This window comes from Staurois parvus, unplaced genomic scaffold (assembly GCF_062004578.1).
Source record: "Staurois parvus isolate SC_StPar_1 unplaced genomic scaffold, SC_StPar_1.0 ptg003251l, whole genome shotgun sequence".
In the NCBI taxonomy this organism is placed as follows: Eukaryota; Metazoa; Chordata; class Amphibia; order Anura; family Ranidae; genus Staurois; species Staurois parvus.
In genome coordinates, this window is record NW_028321047.1 from 50,191 (window position 1) to 64,205 (window position 14,015).

The window sequence follows — 14,015 nt, forward strand, 5'->3', positions numbered from 1 at the left end:
ACCATCCAATAATCATGTCGGAGTGGAGAAATCTCCTCTGCAGAGCCCCTCCCCCCATCCCCTGATCTACAATTCACCTCCAGTGGGTGTGCTGAGCCCCTCCCCCACTCCTTATATGGCAGTGCTCCTCTGCTTTCCTGGGGATCCGGCTGGTAAGTCTGGTGTTCTCCAACAGAACCAGCTGTCCTGCAGATGTAGCAGTTCAGTCGATGATCCCCCCCCTCAGACGATGATCCCCCCCTCAGTGGATGATCCCCCCCTCAGAAGATGATCCCCCCTCCTCAGTCGATGATCCCCCCCCTCAGACGATGATCCCCCCCTCAGTCGATGATCCCCCCTCAGTCGATGATCCCCCCCACTCAGTCGATGATCCCCCCCTCAGTCGATGATCCCCCCTCAGTGGATGATCCCCCCTCAGACGATGATCCCCCCCCTCAGTCGATGATCCCCCCTCCTCAGTCGATGATCCCCCCCTCAGTGGATGATCCCCCCTCAGTGGATGATCCCCCCCCTCAGTCGATGATCCCCCCCCTCAGTCGATGATCCCCCCTCAGTCGATGATCCCCCCCCCTCAGTCGATGATCCCCCCCCCTCAGTCGATGATCCCCCCTCAGTGGATGATCCCCCCCCTCAGTCGATGATCCCCCCCCTCAGTCGATGATCCCCCCCTCAGTCGATGATCCCCCCCTCAGTCGATGATCCCCCCTCAGTCGATGATCCCCCCCCCTCAGTCGATGATCCCCCCCCTCAGTCGATGATCCCCCCTCAGTGGATTTTCCCCCCCCTCAGTCGATGATCCCCCCCCCTCAGTCGATGATCCCCCTCCTCAGTCGATGATCCCCCCCTCAGTCGATGATCCCCCCTCAGTCGATGATCCCCCCCCCTCAGTCGATGATCCCCCCCCCTCAGTCGATGATCCCCCCTCAGTGGATTTTCCCCCCCCTCAGTCGATGATCCCCCCCCCTCAGTCGATGATCCCCCTCCTCAGTCGATGATCCCCCCCACTCAGTCGATGATCCCCCCAGTCGATGATCCCCCCCTCAGTCGATGATCCCCCCCTCAGTCGATGATCCCCCCCTCAGTCGATGATCCCCCCTCAGTCGATGATCCCCCCCCCCTCAGTCGATGATCTCCCCCCTCAGTCCATGATCCCCCTCCTCAGTCGATGATCCCCCCCCCCCTCAGTCGATGATCCCCCTCCTCAGTCGATGATCCCCCCCACTCAGTCGATGATCCCCCCAGTCGATGATCCCCCCCCTCAGTCGATGATCCCCCCCTCAGTCGATGATCCCCCCTCAGTCGATGATCCCCCCCCTCAGTGGATGATCCCCCTCCTCAGTGGATGATCCCCCCCTCAGTGGATGATCCGCCCCTCAGTCGATGATCCCCCCTCCTCAGTCGATGATCCCCCTCCTCAGTGGATGATCCCCCCCTCAGTCGATGATCCCCCCCTCAGTCGATGATCCCCCCTCAGTCGATGATCCCCCCCCCTCAGTCGATGATCCCCCTCCTCAGTGGATGATCCCCCCCTCAGTCGATGATCCGCCCCTCAGTCGATGATCCCCCCTCCTCAGTTGATGATCCCCCCCCTCAGTCGATGATCCCCCTCCTCAGTGGATGATCCCCCCCTCAGTGGATGATCCGCCCCTCAGTCGATGATCCCCCCCCTCAGTCGATGATCCCCCCTCAGTCGATGATAACCCCCCCTCAGTCGATGATCCCCCCCTCAGTCGATGATCCCCCCCCTCAGTCGATGATAACCCCCCCTCAGTCGAAGATCCCCCCCTCAGTCCATGATCCCCCCTCCTCAGTCGATGATCCCCCCCTCAGTCGATGATCCCCCCCAGTCGATGATCCCCCCCTCAGTCGATGATCCCCCCCCCTCAGTCGATGATCCCCCTCCTCAGTCGATGATCCCCCCCTCAGTCGATGATCCCCCCTCAGTCGATGATCCTCCCCCCCCCTCGGTCGATGATCCCCCCCCAGTCGATGATCCCCCCTCAGTCGATGATCCCCCCAGTCGATGATCCCCCCCTCAGTCGATGATCCCCCCCAGTCGATGATCCCCCCTCCTCAGTCGATGATCCCCCCCCAGTCGATGATCCCCCTCCTCAGTCGATGTTCCCCCCCAGTCGATGATCCCCCCTCCTCAGTCGATGATCCCCCCCCAGTCGATGATCCCCCCCCCAGTCGATGATCCCCCCCCCAGTCGATGATTCCCCTCCTCAGTCGATGATCCCCCCCCTCAGTCGATGATCCCCCCCCCAGGAGTTCTGCGGTTGGTTGTCTAGATGAATTCCTGTCTCGCAGTGACTCATCGCCCGGCTCCGCCCCCGACTGCTGACTCGGCACACACCTGGAGATCCGATTGTCAGCTCTGCGGGTCGGTGTGCGGGGGGGGGCAGAGAATATATCGATACCCCTCCCGCCCCCCCCATACAGCGACCAATCAGAACTCTTACCCCCCCCCCAACAACAACAATATCAGTAGATCACCTGACCAGAGAGGTGGAGGAGGGGCTTCCTATGGGGTGACCACAGCAGGAAGTCAGAGAAATCTGCCCAATGGGGACACCAGAACCTTCCAGAGGCTCCGCCCCCACCCCCTCCCCTCTAAAGCAATCCACAACTAGCTTTATGTAATAAACGAGAGCAGAGCAACCCACGGTGTGTGAGGGAAGGGATCTCTACTGTAAGAGCAGACAGTGCGGAGTCCTGTACATACAGAGGTGTGTGAGGGAAGGGATCTCTACTGTAAGAGCAGACAGTGCGGAGTCCTGTACATACAGAGGTGTGTGAGGGAAGGGATCTCTACTGTAAGAGCAGACAGTGCGGAGTCCTGTACATACAGAGGTGTGTGAGGGAAGGGATCTCTACTGTAAGAGCAGACAGTGCGGAGTCCTGTACATACAGAGGTGTGTGAGGGAGGGGATCGCTACTGTAAGAGCAGACAGTGAGGAGTCCTGTACATACAGAGGTGTGTGAGGGAGGGGATCTCTACTGTAAGAGCAGACAGTGAGGAGTCCTGTACATACAGAGGTGTGTGAGGGAAGGGATCTCTACTGTAAGAGCAGACAGTGCGGAGTCCTGTACATACAGAGGTGTGTGAGGGAAGGGATCTCTACTGTAAGAGCAGACAGTGCGGAGCCCTGTACATACAGAGGTGTGTGAGGGAAGGGATCTCTACTGTAAGAGCGATAAGTGCGGAGTCCTGTACATAGGTGTGTGAGGGAAGGGATCTCTACTTTAAAAGCAGACAGTGCGGAGTCCTGTACATACAGAGGTGTGTGAGGGAAGGGATCTCTACTGTAAGAGCGATAAGTGCGGAGTCCTATACATAGGTGTGTGAGGGAAGGGATCTCTACTGTAAGAGCAGATAGTGCGGAGTCCTGTACATACAGAGGTGTGTGAGGGAAGGGATCTCTACTGTAAGAGCAGACAGTGAGGAGTCCTATAGATACAGAGGTGTGTGAGGGAAGGGATCTCTACTGTAAGAGCAGACAGTGCGGAGTCCTGTACATACAGAGGTGTGTGAGGGAAGGGATCTCTACTGTAAGAGCGATAAGTGCGGAGCCCTGTACATACAGAGGTGTGTGAGGGAAGGGATCTCTACTGTAAGAGCGATAAGTGCGGACTCCTATACATAGGTGTGTGAGGGAAGGGATCTCTACTGTAAGAGCAGATAGTGCGGAGTCCTGTACATACAGAGGTGTGTGAGGGAAGGGATCTCTACTGTAAGAGCAGACAGTGAGGAGTCCTGTACATAGGTGTGTGAGGGAAGGGATCTCTACTGTAAAAGCAGACAGTGCGGAGTCCTGTACATACAGAGGTGTGTGAGGGAAGGGATCTCTACTGTAAGAGCGATAAGTGCGGACTCCTATACATAGGTGTGTGAGGGAAGGGATCTCTACTGTAAGAGCAGATAGTGCGGAGTCCTGTACATACAGAGGTGTGTGAGGGAAGGGATCTCTACTGTAAGAGCAGACAGTGAGGAGTCCTATAGATACAGAGGTGTGTGAGGGAAGGGATCTCTACTGTAAGAGCAGACAGTGCGGAGTCCTGTACATACAGAGGTGTGTGAGGGAAGGGATCTCTACTGTAAGAGCAGACAGTGCGGAGTCCTGTACATACAGAGGTGTGTGAGGGAGGGGATCTCTACTGTAAGAGCAGACAGTGCGGAGTCCTGTACATACAGAGGTGTGTGAGGGAAGGGATTTCTACTGTAAGAGCAGACAGTGCGGAGTCCTGTACATACAGAGGTGTGTGAGGGAGGGGATCTCTACTGTAAGAGCAGACAGTGAGGAGTCCTGTACATACAGAGGTGTGTGTGGAAAGGGATCTCTACTGTAAGAGCGATAAGTGCGGAGACCTGTACATACAGAGGTGTGTGAGGGAAGGGATCTCTACTGTAAGAGCGATAAGTGCGGAGTCCTGTACATACAGAGGTGTGTGAGGGAAGGGATCTCTACTGTAAGAGCGATAAGTGCGGAGTCCTATACATAGGTGTGTGAGGGAAGGGATCTCTACTGTAAGAGCAGACAGTGCGGAGTCCTGTACATACAGAGGTGTGTGAGGGAAGGGATCTCTACTGTAAGAGCGATAAGTGCGGAGTCCTGTACATACAGAGGTGTGTGAGGGAAGGGATCTCTACTGTAAGAGCAGACAGTGCGGAGTCCTGTACATACAGAGGTGTCTGAGGGAAGGGATCTCTACTGCAAGAGTGATAAGTGCGGAGTCCTGTACATAGGTGTGTGAGGGAAGGGATCTCTACTGTAAGAGCAGACAGTGCGGAGTCCTGTACATACAGAGGTGTGTGAGGGAAGGGATCTCTACTGTAAGAGCAATAAGTGCGGAGTCCTATATATACAGAGGTGTGTGAGGGAAGGGATCTCTACTGTAAGAGCAGACAGTGCGGAGTCCTGTACATACAGAGGTGTGTGAGGGAAGGGATCTCTACTGTAAGAGCGATAAGTGCGGAGTCCTGTACATAGGTGTGTGAGGGAAGGGATCTCTACTGTAAGAGCGATAAGTGCGGAGTCCTGTACATAGGTGTGTGAGGGAAGGGATCTCTACTGTAAGAGCGATAAGTGCTGAGTCCTGTACATAGGTGTGTGAGGGAAGGGATCTCTACTGTAAGAGCGATAAGTGCGGAGTCCTGTACATACAGAGGTGTGTGAGGGAAGGGATCTCTACTGTAAGAGCGATAAGTGCGGAGTCCTGTACATAGGTGTGTGAGGGAAGGGATCTCTACTGTAAAAGTGATAAGTGCGGAGTCCTGTACATAGGTGTGTGAGGGAAGGGATCTCTACTGTAAGAGCGATAAGTGCGGAGTCCTGTACATACAGAGGTGTGTGAGGGAAGGGATCTCTACTGTAAGTGCGGAGTCCTGTACATACAGAGGTGAGTGTGGGAAGGATTCTCTACTGTAAGAGCGATAAGTGCGGAGTCCTGTACATACAGAGGTAAGTTTGGGAAGGATTCTCTACTGTAAAGGAAGACAGTTCGGAGTCCGGTATATACAGAGGTAAGTCTGAGGTAAGGGATCTCTACTGTAAGAGCAGACAGTGCAGAGTCCTGTGCATACAGAGATCAGTCTGAGGAAAGGGATCTCTACTGTAAGAGCAAACAGTGCTGAGTCCTGTACATACAGAGATCAGTCTGAGGGAAGGGATCTCTAGTGTAAGAGCGGACAGTGCTGAGTCCTGTACATACAGGGGTGAGTTTGGGAAGGGATCTCTACTGTAAGAGCGGACAATGCTGAGTCCTGTACATACAGAGATGAGTGTGGGAAGGGATCTCTACTGTAAGAGCAAACAGTGCAGAGTCCTGTACATACAAAGGTGATTTTGGGAAGGGATCTCTACTGTAAGAGCGGACAGTGCTGTGTCCTGTACATACAGAGGTGTGTGAAGGAAGGGATCTCTACTGTAAGAGCGGACAGTGCTGAGTCCTGTACTTACAGAGGTGTGTGAGGGAAGGAATTTCTACTGTAAGAGCAGACAGTGTGTAGTCCTGTACATACAGAGGTCAGTCTGAGGGAAGGGATCTCTACTGTAAGAGCGGACAATGCTGAGTCCTGTACATACAGAGGTGAGTTTTGGAAGGATTCTCTACTGTAAGAGCAGAAAGTGCAGAGTCCTGTACATACAGAGGTGTGTGTGGGAAGGGATCTCTACTGTAAGAGCAGACAGTGTGGAGTCCTGTACATACAGAGGTATGTGAGGGAAGGGATCTCTACTTTAAGAGCGGACAGTGCTGAGTCCTGTACATACAGAGGTGAGTGTGGGAAGGATTCTCTACTGTAAGGGCAGACAGTGCAGAGTCCTGTACATACAGAGGTGTGTGTGGGAAGGGATCTCTAATGTAAGAGCGGACAGTGCAGAGTCCTTTACATACAGAGGTGTGTGTGGAAGGATTCTCTACTGTAAGAGCAGACAGTGCTAAGTCCTGTACATACAGAAGTGTGTGAGGAAAGGGATCTGTACTGTAAGAGCAGACAGTGCGGAGTCCTGTACATAGAGAGGTGTGTGAGGGAAGGGATCTCTACTGTAAGAGCAGACAGTGCGTAGTCCTGTACATAGAGGTCAGTCTGAGGGAAGGGATCTCTACTTTAAGAGCGGACAGTGCGGAGTAAACTACATACAGAGGTGTGTGAGGGAATGGATCTCTACTGTAAGGAGCGGACAGTGCAGAGTCCTGTACATACAGAGGTGTGTGTGGAAAGGGATCTCTACTGTAAGAGAAGACAGTGCATAGTCCTGTACGTACAGAGGTCTGTCTGAGGGAAGGGTTCTCTACTGTAAGAGCGGACAGTGCGGAGTCCTGTACATACAGAGATGAGTCTGAGGGAAGGAATCTCTACTGTAAGAGCGGACAGGGCGAAGTCCTGTACATACAGAGGTGTGTATGAGGAAAGGGTTCTTTACTGTAAAGGAAGACAGTGCGGAGTCCTCTACATACAGAGGTGTGTGTGTGGGAAGGGATCTCTACTGTAAGAGCAGACAGTGCGGAGTCCTGTTCATACAGAGGTAAGTCTGCAGAAAGGGTTCTCTACTGTAAGAGTGGACATGGCAAAGTCCTGTACATACAGAGGTATGTGTGAGGGAAGGGTTCTCTACTGTAAAGGAAGACGTGCGGAGTCCTGTACATACAGAGATGAGTCTGAGGGAAGGGTTCTCTACTGTAAGAGCAGACAGTGCGTAGTCCTGTACATACAGAGGTCTGTCTGAGGGAAGGGTTCTCTACTGTAAGAGCGGACAGTGTGGAGTCCTGAACATACAGAGATTAGTCTGAGGGAAGGGATCTCTACTGTAAGAGCGGACAGGGCGGAGTCCTGTACATACAGAGGTGTGTATGAGGAAAGGGTTCTCTACTGTAAAGGAAGACAGTGCGGAGTCCTCTACATACAGAGGTGTGTGTGGGAAGGGTTCTCTACTGTAAGAGCGGACATAGTGGAGTCCTGTACATACAGATGTGTGATTGTGGGAAGGGATCTCTACTGTAAGAGGGGACATAGTGGAGTCCTGTACATACAGAGGCGAGTCTGAGGGAAGGGTCCCGGTTTCTCTTTATGCAATGGTGGGCGGAGCCTATGGTTGCCATGATTGTTGGTGTCACCAATCAGTAATAGTCCTGTCTCTGAGCTCCGTTGGTGTCGGATTGTCTCGTCCTGTCTCTGAGCTCCGTTGTGTCGGATTGTCTCGTCCTGTCTCTGAGCTCCGTTGTGTCGGATTGTCTCGTCCTGTCTCTGAGCTCCGTTGTGTCGGATTGTCTCGTCCTGTCTCTGAGCTCCGTTGGTGTGGGATTGTCTCGTCCTGTCTCTGAGCTCCGTTGTGTCGGATTGTCTCGTCCTGTCTCTGAGCTCCGTTGGTGTCGGATTGTCTCGTCCTGTCTCTGAGCTCCGTTGGTGTGGGATTGTCTCGTCCTGTCTCTGAGCTCCGTTGGTGTGGGATTGTCTCGTCCTGTCTCTGAGCTCCGTTGGTGTCGGATTGTCTCGTCCTGTCTCTGAGCTCCGTTGTGTCGGATTGTCTCGTCCTGTCTCTGAGCTCCGTTGTGTCGGATTGTCTCGTCCTGTCTCTGAGCTCCGTTGTGTCGGATTGTCTCGTCCTGTCTCTGAGCTCCATTGTGTCGGATTGTCTCGTCCTGTCTCTGAGCTCCGTTGTGTCGGATTGTCTCGTCCTGTCTCTGAGCTCGTTGTGTCGGATGTCTGGTCCTGTCTCTGAGCTCCGTTGTGTCGGATTGTCTCGTCCTGTCTCTGAGCTCCGTTGTGTCGGATTGTCTCGTCCTGTCTCTGAGCTCCGTTGGTGTGGGATTGTCTCGTCCTGTCTCTGAGCTCCGTTGTGTCGGATTGTCTCGTCCTGTCTCTGAGCTCCGTTGGTGTGGGATTGTCTCGTCCTGTCTCTGAGCTCCGTTGTGTAGGATTGTCTCGTCCTGTCTCTGAGCTCCGTTGGTGTCGGATTGTCTCGTCCTGTCTCTGAGCTCCGTTGGTGTCGGATTGTCTCGTCCTGTCTCTGAGCTCCGTTGGTGTGGGATTGTCTCGTCCTGTCTCTGAGCTCCGTTGGTGTGGGATTGTCTCGTCCTGTCTCTGAGCTCCGTTGGTGTCGGATTGTCTCGTCCTGTCTCTGAGCTCCGTTGTGTCGGATTGTCTCGTCCTGTCTCTGAGCTCCGTTGTGTCGGATTGTCTCGTCCTGTCTCTGAGCTCCGTTGGTGTCGGATTGTCTCGTCCTGTCTCTGAGCTCCGTTGTGTCGGATTGTCTCGTCCTGTCTCTTAGCTCCGTTGGTGTCGGATTGTCTCGTCCTGTCTCTGAGCTCCGTTGGTGTGGGATTGTCTCGTCCTGTCTCTGAGCTCCGTTGTGTCGGATTGTCTCGTCCTGTCTCTGAGCTCCGTTGTGTCGGATTGTCTCGTCCTGTCTCTGAGCTCCGTTGGTGTGGGATTGTCTCGTCCTGTCTCTTAGCTCCGTTGGTGTCGGATTGTCTCGTCCTGTCTCTGAGCTCCGTTGTGTCGGATTGTCTCGTCCTGTCTCTGAGCTCCGTTGGTGTGGGATTGTCTCGTCCTGTCTCTGAGCTCCGTTGTGTCGGATTGTCTCTGAGCTCGTTGTGTCGGATTGTCGGTCCTGTCTCTGAGCTCCGTTGGTGTCGGATTGTCTCGTCCTGTCTCTGAGCTCCGTTGTGTCGGATTGTCTCGTCCTGTCTCTGAGCTCGTTGTGTCGGATTGTTTCGTCCTGTCTCTGAGCTCCGTTGTGTCGGATTGTCTCGTCCTGTCTCTGAGCTCCGTTGTGTCGGATTGTCTCGTCCTGTCTCTGAGCTCGTTGTGTCGGATTGTATGGTCCTGTCTCTGAGCTCCGTTGGTGTGGGATTGTCTGGTCCTGTCTCTGAGCTCGTTGTGTCGGATTGTCTCGTCCTGTCTCTGAGCTCCGTTGTGTCGGATTGTCTCGTCCTGTCTCTGAGCTCGTTGTGTCGGATTGTCTGGTCCTGTCTCTGAGCTCGTTGTGTCGGATTGTCTGGTCCTGTCTCTGAGCTCCGTTGTGTCGGATTGTCTCGTCCTGTCTCTGAGCTCCGTTGTGTCGGATTGTCTCTGAGCTCGTTGTGTCGGATTGTCGGTCCTGTCTCTGAGCTCCGTTGGTGTCGGATTGTCTCGTCCTGTCTCTGAGCTCCGTTGTGTCGGATTGTCTCGTCCTGTCTCTGAGCTTGTTGTGTCGGATTGTTTCGTCCTGTCTCTGAGCTCCGTTGTGTCGGATTGTCTCGTCCTGTCTCTGAGCTCCGTTGTGTCGGATTGTCTCGTCCTGTCTCTGAGCTCGTTGTGTCGGGATTGTATGGTCCTGTCTCTGAGCTCCGTTGGTGTGGGATTGTCTGGTCCTGTCTCTGAGCTCGTTGTGTCGGATTGTCTCGTCCTGTCTCTGAGCTCCGTTGTGTCGGATTGTCTCGTCCTGTCTCTGAGCTCGTTGTGTCGGATTGTCTGGTCCTGTCTCTGAGCTCGTTGTGTCGGATTGTCTGGTCCTGTCTCTGAGCTCCGTTGTGTCGGATTGTCTCGTCCTGTCTCTGAGCTCCGTTGTGTCGGATTGTCTCTGAGCTCCGGAGTGCACATCGCAGGCCTCTGTCACTCTCTGGGCCGCCATCTTCTGGCCACAGCCGGTATTACGACTCTCAGGAACGGCGACCAGCATACAATCTACAATCGGTGGAGCGATGTCGCCCTCAGGTGGCCACAACAGATCACTACACCGATCCCCACCAAGCTGGCCAGGATTGGAGACCCAAATGTGACAACTCTTCCTGCCATGTTCTCTGACTGACGGGGTCCTGCAGGTCCCAGCTCCGGGGCTCCCCCCCCCCCAGCTCCAGGGCTCCCCCCCCCCCAGCTCCAGGGCTCCCCCCCCCCCCAGCTCCGGGGCTCCCCCCCCCAAACCATTGATACACTGTCCTCCATCGCTGTGACGTTCTGATGATTGTTCTAGAAGTGAATTCTGCGACTTGCTGCGCTCCTCCGGTCCATGGTACTTGTACTCCTCCTACAGTGATAGTCCAGGTATAGGTGGAGGGACAGTGAGTACCAGGAATGGAGGATGGGGGGGGCACTATGAAGGACATGGGGGGGTGACTCTGCAGGATGCCAGGATGGGGGGGGGGGGTGACTATGAAGGACATGGGGGGGAGGGGGGGGTGACTCTGCAGGATGCCAGGATGGGGGGGTGGGGTGACTATGAAGGACATGGGGGGGAGGGGGGGTGACTCTGCAGGATGCCAGGATGGGGGGGGCACTATGAAGGACATGGGGGGGTGACTCTGCAGGATGCCAGGATGGGGGGGGGGTGACTATGAAGGACATGGGGGGGAGGGGGGGGGTGACTCTGCAGGATGCCAGGATGGGGGGGGGGGGGTGACTATGAAGGACATGGGGGGGAGGGGGGGTGACTCTGCAGGATGCCAGGATGGGGGGGGTGACTATGAAGGACATGGGGGGGGGAAGGGGGTGTGACTCTGCAGGATGCCAGGATGGGGGGGGGGGGTGACTAAGAAGGACATGGGGGGAGGGGGGTGACTCTGCAGGATGGGGGGGGAGTGAGTATGAAGGACAGGGGGGGGGGAAGGGGGTGTGACTCTGCAGGATGCCAGGATGGGGGGGGGGGTGACTAAGAAGGACATGGGGGGAGGGGGGGGTGACTCGACAGGATGGGGGGGGGGAGTGAGTATGAAGGACAGGGGGGGGGGAAGGGGGTGTGACTCTGCAGGATGCCAGGATGGGGGGGGGGAGTGACTAAGAAGGACATGGGGGGGAGGGGGGGGGACTCGACAGGATGGGGGGGGGGAGTGAGTATGAAGGACAGGGGGGGGGAGGTGACTCTGCAGGATGCCAGGGTGACTATGAAGGACATGGGGGGGAGGGGGGGGGATGACTGCAGGACACTGGGATGGGGGGGTGACTCTGCAGGATGCCAGGATGGGGGGGTGACTATGAAGGACATGGGGGAGGGGAGGGGGGGACTGCAGGACACTGGGATAGGGGGGGTGACTCTGCAGGATGCCAGGATGAGGGGGGGGGTGACTATGAAGGACATGGGGGAGGGGAGGGGGGGTGACTCTGTAGGATGCCAGGATGGGGGGTGACTATGAAGGACATGGGGGAGGGGAGGGGGGGACTGCAGGACACTGGGATGGGGGGGTGACTCTGCAGGATGCCAGGATGGGGGGGTGACTATGAAGGACATGGGGAGGGGAGGGGGGGACTGCAGGACACTGGGATAGGGGGGGTGACTCTGCAGGATGCCAGGATGGGGGGGGGGGGTGACTATGAAGGACATGGGGGAGGGGAGGGGGGGTGACTCTGTAGGATGCCAGGATGGGGGGTGACTATGAAGGACATGGGGGAGGGGAGGGGAGGGGAGGACTGCAGGACACTGGGATGGGGGGGGTGACTCTGCAGGATGCCAGGATGGGGGGGGTGACTATAAAGGACATGGGGGGGAGGGGGGGGGGTGACTCTGCAGGATGGGTGGGGGTGACTATGAAGGATATGGGGGGGGAGGGTGGGGTGACCACAGGACACTGGGATGGGGGGGGGGGTTATTTTGAAGGCCGGGAGTGAGAATCCTCAGAATTGTCCCAGTCTCTCCCCCACATTGCGCTGGGCGGGGGGGATGGGGGGGGGGGGACACCCAGCTCCGCCCTCTTCAGACTTTTTCGGATTTCCCTTTCATGTTTCGTCTTGTAGGTCCGGCTCGGCGTTCGTTCCGCCCCCCACCAATAGTGACCCCGGAGGCTCCAGTGTGGAACGGGGAAACCAGACACATGGAGGGGGATTGCCGGAATTGGGGGGGCGGGGAACAGACTGTACAACACGGGACGGATTACGGGGTTTTTTTTTCAAGTTTTACAGAAACATCAAAATATTGATTTCTATTCACGGATTGGACGGTCGCTTTGGGCGGAGCTCCGGCTTTATCGGGTAGAAAACATTGGCTATCCGCGTACTCCGGCAGGTCGGGCGTCTCTCGGGGGCAGAAAATCGATCTCCTCCCTAGTGGCCACAACGTGGAAGTTTTCTGGAATACCTCGGGGAGGAATGTACCACATTGTGGCCACTAGATGGAGCCGCAGATCACAGGAATGAATACAGGAAGATTGGTCTGTGTGAATGTGTGAGATTCGTCCAGTGAATGATTCATACACCCCCCCCCCTCCCCCCCCCCAATGTGTTACTTTGTATTATCCAATGACATTCATAGATTACCGGGAGGGAGGGGCAGCTGTGTTCTGACATTCAATATTTGCCACTAATGGCGGTGGGGAAGGGGGGGGGGGGCGGAGCTGGATGTAGGAGGTACCTCCCAGTAATAGCAGGGGGCGGAGCTGGATGTAGGAGGTACCTCCCAGTAATAGCAGGGGGGCGGAGCTGGATGTAGGAGGTACCTCCCAGTAATAGCAGGGGGCGGAGCTGGATGTAGGAGGTACCTCCCAGTAATAGCAGGGGGCGGAGCTGGATGTAGGAGGTACCTCCCAGTAATAGCAGGAGGGCGGAGCTGGATGTAGGAGGTACCTCCCAGTAATAGCAGGAGGGGCAGAGCTGGATGTAGGAGGTGCCTCCCAGTAATAGGGGGCGGAGCTGGATGTCGGAGGTACCTCCCAGTAATAGCAGGGGGGTGGAGCTGAATGTAAGATGTACCTCCCATTAATAGCAGGGGGCAGAGGTAGAAGTAGGAGCTACCTCCCAGTAATAGCAGGAGGGGCGGAGCTGGATGTAGGAGGTACCTCCCAGTAATAGCAGGAGGGGCGGAGCTGGATGTAGGAGGTACCTCCCAGTAATAGCAGGAGGGGGCGGAGCTGGATGTAGGAGATACCTCCCAGTAATAGCAGGAGGGGGCGGAGCTGGATGCAGGAGGTACCTCCCAGCAATAGCAGGAGGGGGCGGAGCTGGATGTAGGAGAAAACCTCCCAGTAATAGCAGGAGGGGCGGAGCTGGATGTAGAAGGTACCTCCCAGTAATAGGAGGGGCAGAGCTGGATGTAGGAGATACCTCCCAGTAATAGGAGGGGGCGGAGCTGGATGTAGGGGGTACCTCCAAGTAATAGCAGGAGGGGCGGAGCTGGATGTAGGAGGTACCTCCCAGTAATAGGAGGGGGCGGAGCTGGATGTAGGGGGTACCTCCCAGTAATAGCAGGAGGGGGCGGAGCTGGATGTAGGAGGTACCTCCCAGTAATAGCAGGGGGCGGAGCTGGATGTAGGAGATACCTCCCAGTAATAGCAGGAGGGTGGAGCTGGATGTAGGAGGTACCTCCCAGTAATAGGAGGGGGCGGAGCTGGATGTAGGAGGTACCTCCCAGTAATAGCAGGGGGCGGAGCTGGATGTAGGAGATACCTCCCAGTAATAGGAGGGGGCGGAGCTGGATGTAGGGGGTACCTCCCAGTAATAGCAGGCGGGGCGGAGCTGGATGTAGGAGGTACCTCCCAGTAATAGCAGGGGGCGGAGCTGGATGTAGGAGATAACTCCCAGTAATAGTAGGAGGGCGGAGCTGGATGTA